General features: G+C 36.0%; 1 protein-coding gene across 1 annotated transcript in view; it reads left to right on the forward strand.

Annotated features, from left to right (window-relative positions):
- The window catches only part of LOC134842983 (protein phosphatase 1 regulatory subunit 21-like), a 435,837-nt gene that overhangs the window by 155,218 nt on the left and 266,067 nt on the right, over positions 1-14,552 (forward strand). The window lies entirely within an intron of this gene.

The raw sequence follows: 14,552 nt of genomic DNA on the forward strand, positions 1-14,552 counted from the left end.
TATCGCAGGTTTAGCTATGCAAAAACTCTGAGTTGCACATGAATAAGCCTGGGGTACTGCAGAAAAAGCAATAACCAACGATAAAACTTTAGAGGCCTATCTTCCATTGTGACCTAATGTTAAAGTCTTTGTGGCCTGGTTTTTATCTTAGGGGTAAAAATTCTTAGGATAATTTTCTGATGCAAATTACAAGTTCTTTACTGTTGTGAGTTTACTATCAGGATTATTAAAAATTGAGTCTCAATTCAAAAGTATATTTTTCATCACTTCTGTTTGTGCGGCTTTATTATGCATGCTCAAATTGAACTTTTTTTGGTCTCGTTGAGTAAAGATTGACAAATTCTCAACTATCTGAGTAACAATGCTGTCTCTGTTTTGAATAAGAGAAGTGCTTTGAGGGAAGCTTACAACTTGTCCTTATTTGTACACGTCAGTGAAGGTAACTGAAGTACCGAGCTTCAGAAATATGAGAGTTATCTTGTCTGCCATTGAAGAATACCACTCTGCTGCCTCGAAAAAACGCAGTAAAAAATTAACGATGGAGAGGTTGGGCACTACTTGTGCCTATACTGCTAGAAGCTGGTGGCCAACGGAAGAATACATCAGAAGTGTCCCCTTCTGTCGATACGCGTTGGAGTGTGGGGAACATTTGTCTTTCACAGGTAACTTTTTCTTATGACTTTGTAATTTTTGAACTAAATAAAACTGGGCCATGTAAACAACCCCTCATTTCCACTTTACACCAAGATGAACCTTCCCAATAATTTCACAAAAAAAGATCCAACTCTTTTCCTTCAAATCAATCATATTTTACCTTTGTTGAATTTAGAAATTACTCTGACAATGATGAGAACCAAGACAATTTTTGTTTGATGACGGCGGAGGTAGACGCTGATAAAGAAGTGGTTGTGGAGGACGTCGAGTCCTATCAGGGCTCTAGTGATAGTGAGGAAAAACAGCCAGTTATTCTTGAGCAGGAAAAATAGACAGAAAAAGAGCAGAAAAAATAGACAGATGACTCGCTAACTGACGCTTGCATCTGTTGGCCGCTCGTTTAAAAGGTTCCAAATGAGAATAATTTAATTCAAATTCTAAAACATTTCTACACAAATATTTTATGCCTAGACATTGACTTTTTTTATCAGAAGGCAGACAGTGAGAAACCTTCAGTGTAAAATGAATTATTCAGCCAATGAATATTTCAATCGGTTAAAATGATTCAAGTTATAAGTTATCTACAAGGTCTTTCTCGAATCTACCTAATTTTAGTTTCGTCGATAAACAAACTTAATCAGAAATTTTTATTTTAATTTTAATCTAAAAAAAGTAGTGCCTACAAAATTAAACTTTCAAAATAATGCAGACAAGATTTTGCCCAGAATTTAGCAATATTTTATCAAGCTCTTTTTCGAATATACCATCTTTGATTTTCGTCGATAAAGGAGTTTACTCAGCAACTTTTCATTTTGGCCCAAATCAAGTCAATATCACTAGAATGGACATCTCTAGAGTGATCATCATTGGATAAGGCTTTCAAAAAAGCCTTACATTCAAAAATTTTCATGCCGGGAATTCTCAGCGCCTTGAAAACTCGTCATCGTCTTCAAAGTGCCTTCACAACTCATCGCCTCAACACTCTTACTAAAATCCATTTCTGCAAGATCTCTTCTGCGAACTTAAAACTGCCCTGCAAGCCATTGAGTACCTTAAGTACTCTTAAAATGTTAGGTCAGAACCCAAACACGCTGAACGAGATGATTATGAAGTTGTAAAATGCGAAAACTAAATTTATTAAGAGAGGTAAACGCAAACTTTTATCTAGAGAATATCTCCAAAAAACAAACCAAAATGCGAATACCAGCAGTATGCAAAATATTTTTTCTTACAGTATTTTTATTTTAATCAAACTGATCAAATTGCTCGATAATCTTTGAAAACAATAATTACATTTCTCTTACTGTCTTTTTTCCTCTTGTTTAAGTTTTTATTTCTAGTTTTAAGAAAAAGAGGGCAGGTTCAAGTGTCTGCATTCAGTGTCAATCCAGTTGATCAGTTTTCAAACATTGAAATATAGCCGTCCTCTCATCACAAAACCATTTCATCTCAAATACTGATGACGATTTCTGAGCCAAAAACTTGTGACAATTTTTGAACCAAAAACAGCTTTCGGTGATTGTGTTCTCAAGTATCTCAAAAAACATCAACATATTTAGTTATTCAATGTTTCAAAAATTGTTTGTGGATTCCACTGACATATCGCATTGCTATAGATAGAAGATAACAATAAAAGTTATCTAAGCAGCAAAATTCTGGAATCCAATTACACTTTGCGGAATCCGCTTACTTTGCGGAACCCGCTGACATTTGCGGATCCCGCTTACAAGGTTTGCGGTTTTCACTTACTTTTGCGGATTCCGCTTACATTTTGAGGAATACGCTTGCAATTGCAGAATCCAGAACAAATGTGCCGGCAAAATTACAGGTATTTTTTACCTGGAATTCACGGCATTTTTGTCAGCGAAATCCACTTACATTTTGAAACATTTTTAAAATTTTTCTCTGGAATCCAGAAAGTTACAGACACAAAAATGTGCGCCTATACAGCGTGCAGTTTAGCCTCGTAATTTAGCAAAAAGTAGACAGGTCATAAAATAGAAGCGTCATAATGTAGAAAATACCATACTAACCCAATCGAATTGAGATATGAGAACGAACGTCCGAGGTAAAACAAAAATTTTTTATTATTGCCTACAATCGTTTTTTCTCGATTCTAATTGGTTCATATTTGTACTCGTCGTCTTTTTGTATGTTTAGTAATTTGTTTTTAATTGTTAATAATTTTTTTATTCAGTTTCTAACATCTCAAGTGGTTGCGCCACTTGAGTATTACCCCAAAATGATAATATATAGTGTTGTATAAATCCAGATTGCAGTCATAAATGTCTCAGGCTAATAGTCATATAAATATAAGTCAAATGTCTTTTGTGACAAAAGTGAACTGAAATATTACGTCCGCTGCTCGTTGGTAAAAGTGGGCCCTTTTTTGGCATGAAAAAGCAAAAATACAATTAAATAGTTAAATGTAATTTTTAAATTTTGCAATAGTCAAATAATAAGCAGAGAAATAATTAATTCAAAAAAAATCAAAAAGAAATCACAATGTTTTGAGTAAGAATTGTTTGTTTTGAATGCTACCGGCCAAAAAAGATAAGCAAACTATTGAAGTCATTCATAAAGATTTTCCATCCATTGTGATAATATCGCCTTGTACGTGGGATAATCGTAGTGAACAAGATCCCTGTTTGATTTGTAGTTGGGTTTCTACCTAATTTTTTTTTGAAAATTTATTCTCGAGTAAATTTTGAGAATGTCGATTTCTGCTTGCCACGATTCTCTTGGTAGAACAGATAAAAAGAGAACCCTTTGAAGCGCCAGCGCACTCTTTCGTCGCTTTTGTGATTTCACTTGGCTTTTTTGATTTTAGAAACTCGTTTCTAAGATGACCGCCGGCATCGTTTCCACCACATATAATTAAAAATGCTTGAATTTCGGCAAATCTCAGTAACCTCATCTTTCCAACAGGTAACCCTTAATCCAGATAATCCCATGAAAACGAGTTCAGCTTCATGTTAACCATTGAAGTAAACGTTTTCTAAATAATTAACGTTACTATCGCCAATGAGCGCAATACTTTTTTCTAGTTTTTCTAAACTAGATTAAACAGTTAACTTCGATTTAATTTCTCTTTTTCATCTTTGAGTAGTTTAAAAGTCTTCAAATTGGTAGTTTATAAATTCCAAATTTCGTTCTAACTTCTGCAGATTGTGTGATAATATCTTCACTACAGTGTAATTTCAAAATCCTTTCTAAGCAAAACGTGTCCGTCTACAATACTTGAGAGTCTACAATTCATTCAAGTTCTCCTTCTTGGAATTGTGTTTTTTGATCTTTGAAACCTTTGTTTCTTGCCAAATGCATCGGTATGTATTCCTTATGAAATCTGCGCCAGATTTGACTTGCATTTTGCTGGGCTGCTTTGAAGTTCTCTCGATGGCTTTCAACACTTTTCGAGTATATTCGAAATATTTCCGATCACGATGAAATAATTTGAAGTAATCGATTCATAACTATCAATGTCATCCGAAACTGATGTGAGAGGTCTTTGGTTTGGGATGTTTTCAACTGTGCAGACAAATGTGATCAAAATGTCCCCCGTCATGTTTTGTGTAATGGCATTTGTCCAAAGGCATTATACATTGTTTTTTGCGCTTCTCACTAGTCGCTCCCACACACTCACGATGAGATTTGGCTTACTTCTTCAAACAATGAATCGAAACAAGCGTTTTAATTTTGCTTCGGCTGACACATCATGAGCAACTTCAAGAAGCAATGCTCTCGTTGTGAGACAAATCATCAGACGTATTCACCTTTTTTTGACAATCTCCTTACTTTTACATTTAAAGATCCAAAATACTCTACAACAGTTTTTTTGAATGGTCTTGTGAAATACATTCTGAAATTAGGTAAGCCTGCCATCAATGGAGACTCATTCTTCTGCGATCATTTTCTACAGGATACACAATTAGCCTTGATTTGTCTAAATTTTTTTCTTGCACCAAAGATCAAATAGGTCTATTGAACCATGCTTCTTAGTTGTTCTATCTCAATGTGATGATTTTCCAGATGCTCATTTCTCAAGACAATCAGAGTTACATGGTGATTTAAATCCAAAACACTTGGATGCTTTTGAGCAAATGATAGGTTTTTCGAACTTATCAAACTGACTCTTGCTCTAATCAACCCATCTGCATCGATGAATGGATTTGAATTTTCAAGACGACTTCGTTTTTTCTCTGAAACCTTCTTTTTGAACACAACGAAACATAACTTTCGTGGCTTACTGCTTCTCTTCAGCTGTTATACTCACTGCTTTGGGATTTTCGTTTGCGTTTTGTTCTCATGATGTAAGCAATTGCGCTTTGAAGTCGTTTAAAAACATTAAACCTATGCCAATCAGCCAAAATTACAAAAATTATAACCTTAATAAAAGTTTATTCAATTACGTCTTTTTATTGTGCAAATTCCTAGGCCAATCCTCTTCATTGTTTATCTAGGTCGTCCCGTGTAAACAGGTACTTTCAAGTATTTGCGTAAATGTGAGTCTTCTTCTACCTAGATCTGCCTGATTTGTTTCTCATTTCATACTTCTCCATTTATTGCTTGTCGTGGTGTCAAAAATGTTTGAGATTCTATTGAATACAAAGATTGGTCACTTATTTTCATAAGAGAACCAAGCTATTACTGTGCTTGAATCTGACCATGTAGACCTTGCTCACGATTTTGTATGTGTTTCCAGTGTATTGTCTGTACTTCTTGTGGCTATCACTGCTGCTAGCAGCTCCAAAAGTGGTAAGCTTAGTCGTTTCTTTGGCGATACTCTCCTTTTTCCAACCACAAAAGATACATTACTAGTGTCATCTTGGTCTGTTGCACAAAAGTAAGCAATCGAATTAGTCCTTCAAGTGAAGCATCAGCGAAGATATCTCTGAAGCTCTGTTGGAAACAAATTGAGGTAATTTCTTGGCGTTTTAGTGTTTTTGATTTGTGTTAGTTTTTTTCAAAAAGTCTCATGTTCTTCAGCAATATTTTTCGTAATTGTTTGTCTCATTCAACACTTTCAAATTGTAAAAGTTTTTTCATGTCAATACATTTCTTATCCGAATGGTGAAGGATGACAACAGTCCTAGTGGCTCGAATAGTGAAGAAGCCACGCTAAGCAAGTCTCTTTGCAAGAATCACTCAACTGGCTTATCCTTCATTTGACACACTGCTAAACTATCAGATTTTATGGTTCGTTTGATTCCCTAAATCGACGTTTCCGTTTCTTCGGTGTTTTCAGATAACTCTGCATTTTTACTTCAAAATTTCGTCAGCTTGAAATCCCCTCGTCGCTTGAGGTTTTTGTTTTATCATTTTCTGAGTACATGAAATCATCCATATAGAGATGATTCGCCATTTCTTTTAAGTTGTCAATTTCCAATGATTTGGTCAGTGCATAAATTACAGAAGTTGGTGAACTTCTGGCTCCAGATATATGTCTGGTATATTTGTATATCAGCGTTTTGTCGCTTTTATTTTTTATATCTCTTTATGAAAAACTCAGACATTGGGTATCTTTTCTTTTCACCTGGACTTGAATAAACATCTGCTCAATATCAGTTTTGATTGCAATTGCTGCTTCACGAAATTTGAACAAGTCATCAATTAAAATTGAATTCAACTCATCCTTTTTACTGAGCCTTTTCTGTAAGGGCCTCAGTTGCCCCATGAAACTTTTGGAAAATATGATCCTCCGACCAAAGAAGACCTATTCTTCATGATCCTCCGACCAATTCTACACTAGATAACGATTCAACATTTTCAACTAATCGATTGTTTTCTATAGACCACCAATTTTTGACCTTCTAAACCAACTGCTCTTCTGTAGAACAAAAGTACCATCGCGCTTTGCAATCATATGCTTACTTTTGTCTCAATGGACCGCTCGGTGACCATCCAAGAGGTATTGTTACTCCTCATAGACTTCTCTTGTTAAGACTTTTGTATTCTATGGGTCTTATCATATTGAAATGATCCTGACCAATTCATAATTTGACTTCAGAGTGTGCAATTTTCTAGTTCGGCCAAATTGATAAACGAGGATAGTTGTTTTTGTAGGCACAATAATTTTAGTTCATTGACCCAACAGAAAAATTGGAATGAACCAAACAATTGGTATTTTCAGGTTTGAGACTCTTGGTGGATACCTTAACTGTTATTCTTTCAGTGATGCTTATTGAAATTTTAGCTCCAGCCAATTCTATTTTGCGGCCTTTTGTATCGATTCTTAATGATTCTTTGAGAATTTTTTGTATTAGTGTCACTCTTGACCCAGTGTCTTGTAATGCACAACTCTCTATTGATTTGCTTGTTCTTGGATTTTTCAGTCGCACTTTTTTTATCGGTAGCAAGCCACGATTGCATGGCATACTATAAAAGTTGGTTGGTTCTCGGTGTGTTGGTCTTCTTTCGGGTCTATTTTCTTGTAAAAGTCGGTTGTGCTTTCTGTCACATCCATCTATTCCTCATGGATTGACTTTACCGTGATTGATGCATTGTGCATTACCCAAACACCCAAAGAACAATTTTTGTTTCTTCACGACATCATATCGTTGTATCTTTTTTATCATCTTTAATTCTGCGAAGTTCCAGAAACTGTGTTTTCCTTTGTTGCAACACAAGCCTTGATCTATGCTTTTGTTTTTTGAAATCTTGACTTTTGTCTTCTGTAACATAAGTTCTGGCTTTTGCTTGGTGTATGTGATTCAATTTCCGTGTTTCAGTTGCTCCTCTAGGTTCTGGCTTCGCTTTGCAATTAACTGATGGTGCACTAAGGCCACATCAATGAGCCATTCATGTAGCTCAATCACATTCGGTTGTGAGCATTTCCTTTCTTCGAGATCTGGTGGAAACTTGCTCAATATCATGTTTATATTTGATTTTCACCTTCGTATCCAAATTTTGTCAAAACGCTTACAAAAAAATCACTACGTCTGCAAATTTCAAGGTTTTCAAGGTTTGATGAGAATTGTGTATCCTTACAATTGGAATTTTCTGCACCAGCTTCTGCACCAGCTTTGTCTCAATGGACCGCTCGGTGACCATCCAAGAGGTATTGTTACTCCTCATAGACTTCTCTTGTTAAGACTTTTGTATTCTATGGCTCTTATCATATTGAAATGATCCTGACCAATTCATAATTTGACTTCAGAGTGTGCAATTTTCTAGTTCGGCCAAATTGATAAACGAGGATAGTTGTTTTTGTAGGCACAATAATTTTAGTTCATTGACCCAACAGAAAAATTGGAATGAACCAAACAATTGGTATTTTCAGGTTTGAGACTCTTGGTGGATACCTTAACTGTTATTCTTTCAGTGATGCTTATTGAAATTTTAGCTCCAGCCAATTCTATTTTGCAGCCTTTTGTATCGATTCTTAATGATTCTTTGAGAATTTTTTGTATTAGTGTCACTCTTGACCCAGTGTCTTGTAATGCACAACTCTCTATTGATTTGCTTGTTCTTGGATTTTTCAGTCGCACTTTTTTTATCGGTAGCAAGCCACGATTGCATGGCATACTATAAAAGTTGGTTGGTTCTCGGTGTGTTGGTCTTCTTTCGGGTCTATTTTCTTGTAAAAGTCGGTTGTGCTTTCTGTCACATCCATCTATTCCTCATGGATTGACTTTACCGTGATTGATGCATTGTGCATTACCCAAACACCCAAAGAACAATTTTTGTTTCTTCACGACATCATATCTTTGTATCTTTTTTATCATCTTTAATTCTGCGAAGTTCCAGAAACTGTGTTTTCCTTTGTTGCAACACAAGCCTTGATCTATGCTTTTGTTTTTTGAAATCTTGACTTTTGTCTTCTGTAACATAAGTTCTGGCTTTTGCTTGGTGTATGTGATTCAATTTCCGTGTTTCAGTTGCTCCTCTAGGTTCTGGCTTCGCTTTGCAATTAACTGATGGTGCACTAAGGCCACATCAATGAGCCATTCATGTAGCTCAATCACATTCGGTTGTGAGCATTTCCTTTCTTCGAGATCTGGTGGAAACTTGTTCAATATCATGTTTATATTTGATTTTCACCTTCGTATCCAAATTTTGTCAAAACGCTTACAAAAAAATCACTACGTCTGCAAATTTCAAGGTTTTCAAGGTTTGATGAGAATTGTGTATCCTTACAATTGAAATTTTCTGCACCAGCTTTAGTTGTGAATCAACTATGATAAGTGGCTGACAGTAGTAGCTGGACAACAGTTTCCATGCATGTTCATATTGGTTGACATCAAAGATGAACCCTGTCAGAATCTAATTTGCTTTGCCAGATGCATAGTTTTTCAGATATTACATCTGTTCACTTCTTGTTAACTTGCGTTATGCACCGTTTCTGTTGTGAATAATCCTGACGATTCTGACCATTCCAGTGGATCACCAGCAAATGTTTCTAGCTCTACCTTTGGTAGGCTAGGTTTTGGTATACTCCAATTTCTAAACTATATGTTTAGTTCTTCGAAGTATCTGCCCTGAGATCGCTCTTCGTGTGATCTAATTCAACCACCAAGTTTAAAACTTGCTTTTTATTCGTGCGTCTGTTGATCTGTTTTGTTTATTGATTTTAACTAGTCCTTTGTGTAGGTCCTTTCTGGATCTACTTCGTCGAATAAGACTGATTTTCTATCTGGAGATAAATATCTCTCAGTTCTATCTCAGACACGTATCTTTTGCTTGTGACAGTTGCGAGATTGCGAGATCCGATGGTTTATCAGCATAAGAAGGTTTCATTTCAGAAAACTCTTTAAGTAGCCTTGCTGCTTCTGCTTTTGTGATCTTCTTTTCTGACAATTGTTCTTGAGGTTTTTGAGGTTTTTGGATTGGTTGCTGGTATGAGACAACTTTTCTATGGAGTCACATCGCTGACTCATTCCTGTGCTGAATTAAGATTTGTTACTGGCAAGCACTTCGGCCTTGCCAGTATCTTCAATATACTCCTGAACCTCTTTGATGAAATTTTTGTGTAACATTGTGGATTTCCTGTTATCGTTTTCTTTCCATTTGTTTTGTGTTCCCTATATTGTTTGGTCAATCTGCAACCTGAAGTTTTTGGGTGCATAACAATTGAGAGTAACCATATTTTTATTTCAAAAGAAAATTAAGTTGCCATTTGGCCAACAAACGGAAATATTTACTCATATTTTTTCATTTAACTTTGAACGAATTTTTTGAATTTAACATTTCTGCAAACTACCTTCTGCAACTATTAATTTAGAGGCCTTTCAGTGTCACTTTATGTTGAAGATTTTGTAGCCTCTTTTTTATCTTAGAGGTAATAGTTTTAGTACTATTTATTATGCTGAATTAATATTTGCTTTAACTGTTGTGAGTTTCCAATCAGGATTACTAAAAATTTTTTGAAGTTTTTATTAACTTGAGAAATACACAATTGAGATTATGAAATAAACTTTAAAAAGTTTTGCTTTCTAGTCTTTGCTAGTAAATTTTGTTAGTTGCAAATTTCTAAGCAGTTCTTGTTAGATCGAGAATTGTTTCAAGGTTTTGTACCTCCTTTCTATCGTGTGATCTGTTCAGATTTTTCTCCCAACTCTGTTTTTATTCAATCTAACTTGTCAAAAATCAGCGCAATAATCTTCTGTCAATTCCAGCATTACCCAATATGATCATATATAGTGTTGTTTGAAACCAGATTGCAGTCATAAATGTCTCAGGCTAATAATCATATAAATATAAGTGAAATGTACTTTGTACGCATCAACCAAATTCATAGATCCGCTGCCCGGTGTTAATAGCGACTTCAACCTGGGCTATACTACTAAGACTGATGGAAGAAAACAGAATTCAAGATAATTTTTACGCTGCATATAAAGGATACAACAATACTAAACCTTCAGATTGATTCAATTATAAATGTTTTTCCACCAAAGTGTATCGACTCAACATAATTGCTGACATCAAGTTCGACTTTGCATATTTCTGTTGAACAATTTGACAAAACTGATCATATTGTTAAACTATTTTTCTATAAACTTAAATCTTACGCCAATGTACCAATGTATCAATGTTTCTATAATTAGATGATTTTACTGATTGTCATAAAAAGATAATTTACTGATCAGGGGCGGATGTAGGGGAGTAGGGGGGGAGTTCGGAGGAAGCTTACAATCAGGGATTCGGCCCCCTGCCGACCCAAAGGGTCCCCCTTTTCACAATTTTAAGATATCCATTTTTGGTGACGGACCCTAAAACTTTTCTTAAGGCGACTTCGGTGCCAATATACTAATTTTTAGTAGGGAGCGCGCGCCAAAAAAACGCCATTTTTGGGTCAAAATTTTCCAAAAAGTGTCTAGAAACTCCCGCGGCGCAGCAAATTTGGCCAAAACAGGACCTTCTTAGTGTTTTGGGAGAGCTCGGAAATCGGAAAATCAAATTGGTCGACCTGAAAAAATGGTCGAACAAAAATTTTAAATTTTTTTTTAGAATCCGCCCCCCTTTCGAAAAAAATCCTAGATCAGCTACTGTTACAGATTCAACAACACTTAAGCTCAATCAATTAACTTGACGAATTTGCTCTGTCTATGAAAGCTGAACTTTTTTGATTTTATTTTTTATTTGTCAGCTCGAATTCAACCAGCTGTCGAATTGTACCAACCAAGTTTGGCTTTTTTGATAATAGTCGACACTATCGAATAAATTTTGAGAAAAAATTTCATTGTTGCGAAGATCTGAAAGAACTAGCTATCACGCCTTAATGACTTCCCGGTTGCCAATAAAAAAAATTGCGCCGATCTGCAGCAGAAATGATAACGACTTACAAAATTTTAAATTTATGATTTTCCCTAGCTTACATTAGAAAGAGTACTAAGAGACAAACTGAAAAAAAATACTAAAAAGATCTGGGAGGTAGTTTTGATTTTTTAAGTTTTTAGGAAAATTGTTTGTATTGAAAAACTGTTTAGTTATCAGCTACGCTGTTGAAAACTTCTACAAACGAAATTCAAACTAATGTTTCGATATTCTTGTGCGGTCGGGTGAAAAATTTTATTTAGTCTTCGAGAAACTCGACTTAAACTCAATTTATCCAATTCTAGGCCGCAGGTGGCCTCGATTTGAATGAGTTCAACAAATTAAATTAGCGTCAACCAGTTTCCGTTACTTCGATGATGCTTTGTGGTCTGTTGAAGTCTTACGACTTGTTGTTTTGTATGGTCTGCAAAAACTTCAAAGACCTAAGCTCACACCATATGCTCTTCTTGACCGCACTAGGTGGCCTGCTCGCTTTGAGAAAATTGAGCCATAAAAATCAGCGTCAACCGAAGTTTCCATTATTTTGATGATGATTTGTGGTCTGCTAAAAATCCTGTGAGTTATTGTTTTGTATGTTTGCAAAAGTTCCAACACTAAAACTCACCAAATCCATTTTTTGAACGTTGGTGGCCTAGGTTCGAGTAAATTGAACAATAAATATTAGTTACAACCCCCATTTCCATTTTTTGCGTATCATAAGAAACCATACAGTGTAGAGTATACTTTCGCTACCCTTTCTTTGTCTTCATCGCTTATCCGTTCAACAAAAGTTTTTCATTTTTAATGTCAAAGATCTCAGATCGGTTAGTGTTTCAGGTATACATTTAACGCCCTTAAATTATTTTATCCCTTAGTATTCAAAGGATCCCTATCCCTATTGTGGTACTACTTTACGACATCTAATTTGAACATTTTTTTGCAAACTAAATGGCGTGCCTAATTTTGAGGGGCAAGATGCCGGTAAACATGTTTAAAAGCCGATTTAGATTCATTCAATTAAGTCAAAAAATACTGAAAACAGAAAAACTATAGGCTATATTTCTATTGATTGTTATTTCACACAAAAGATAGCAGAAAGCGGCTTAGACGCTAAAGGCTAAAAATTGTCACAAAAAATAGCTTTTTGAGAATCTTTGTTCTCTCAACAATTTGGTACTGCTGCTAAAATAAAGAAATAACGTGAAAAGCTTTTTAAGAATCTTAAATCTTTAATACCAATTAACTGATTGTCAAAATTTCTCGACAACTCATAAATATTTGTTGCTTCTTCAGAAACGATCGTATTCACAGAACTTTTACTCATAAAAGAAGTTTTTTTTGATAGCTTGCTATGCAGAGAGTTGATGTTGTCGATGTTGTCAAAAAAGTGTCTTTACAGTTTATCAAAAAAGTGTCCGTAAAATGGTGCTAGACAAATAAGTCGACAGGACATTAAGACAACACGACATTAAGTAGACAATGAGAGTTAAAGCATGTAAATTGAACTGTTCGAATTCAAGCAAAGTCTTTTTCTCAGAAATAGAATTAGATATTTTGTGTCTCGTGTCGTCTTAAGGTCCCACGGAGAGCGCTTGTCGTTTTAACAGCTGTGATCTTATTTGCTGGACATAGATGAAATTAGCATAGCTTATTTTTTTCTCTAATTGGAAACGGCGCAAAAGATAATCTGGTCAAAATAGGCTGCTCATAAAGTATCAAATTAGTGTAGTCAAAATACAGTCCTCTTAAGGTTATGGAGAGCTCGGAAAAAAATATGTTCAACCTAGCAAAAGGTCGACAAACTGCGTTGAAAATCTGCCCACGGGCTTTTAAAAAATCATGCCCACCTCAGGTAGCAGATAAAAGGAGAGGGTGAGAGTTGCGGACCGCCCCCTAGTGTTTGGAGCTCTTTTGACCCTGCCGACTCCATTGTACTATGATTGGATACGTTGAAATAAACCCCAACCATGGCTAGCGCCGAAGGAGAACAGAATGATTGACAGCAATGATAGAAAGATGCACTAGAGTGAACCTATTTTTTTTAACAACTATGACATTCCCTCTTGTGAAATCAAATTTAAATGAATAATATGGAAAGGAAATTGTAGAAGGAAAACTTAAGTACACAAATGAAAAGTTTTTGGCAGCTACAGTAGTTACCTTTAATATTGGATTTCAACTGAAATTATTGAGTTTTTGACCGTAAGCAGTCGGCCTTCTCCCTGGTCAAAGGTAGTTTTAAATAGTTTCAATGTAATCGATTCAAATTTTCTCGATTCACTTTTTCCTTGCCGCCTTTCGAAAGGTGTTTCAATCATGAGCATGCAAATTTTTTGCACAACCGTTTTTGACTGCTCCTCCATGATGCCCTTTCGCCCTGGCTGCTGGTAGAGTTGTGGCTAGAGTAAAATACAAGCCGTTGTTTCCGCCTTTTCTGCTTCACTTCGGCCGCCGCCGTGTAGTTCATCAAACACGCTATTGGTTCTTCTGCGCTCCATCCTAGACTTGGTACGGATGTGGCCCAATTTCGTCGATTTACGCTTGCGCAGTGTTTTTCCCGTCTTTGCTTGTCCCGTTCTGCCTTTGCCCGAAATGGGTCCGGATTTTTCGCTCGCTTCTGCTTTTTCCGATCCAGTGGAAAGTTTCTGGTTTTACTTTTTGGGGTTTTTACTTCTTCCTTTACGCCCATTTGCGCTTGCTGTGGTTGTCTTACGTAACTCAAGCTTTTACAGGCAAAAATGATTTTACAGGCAAGCTTTTTCCGTAACTACTATGGCATTGGTGGGCTCATGGTTTCTTTAACGTTCGTTTCTTCGGCATTCCGGTCTTTCGTATTGCGACTCCAGATCTCCTAAGCAAGCTATCGTTATTCATTATCGTTACTCGTTCAAGTTTCGCTCGGCTGTGCACTGAAAAATTACTCTTGATAGTCCTGCCTCTCCAATGGGTAAGTCTATGGATCGGGCTGTTGGTTCATTGCCTTAGTCATTTGCCTTTGCAACGTTTAATTGCAGTGGGTTGTTTCTTAAGCGACCGCCGTACTCTGATCCGATTGGACGTCCCAGTTAGTGTCAGCGAGATGTAAGATTGATTGAGCTGCCGGGTAATTTTCGTATATACAGGCAGATTTAGATTTTAACACGTTT

The sequence above is a fragment of the Symsagittifera roscoffensis genome, chromosome 3 (genome assembly GCF_963678635.1).
Source record: "Symsagittifera roscoffensis chromosome 3, txSymRosc1.1, whole genome shotgun sequence".
In the NCBI taxonomy this organism is placed as follows: Eukaryota; Metazoa; Xenacoelomorpha; order Acoela; family Convolutidae; genus Symsagittifera; species Symsagittifera roscoffensis.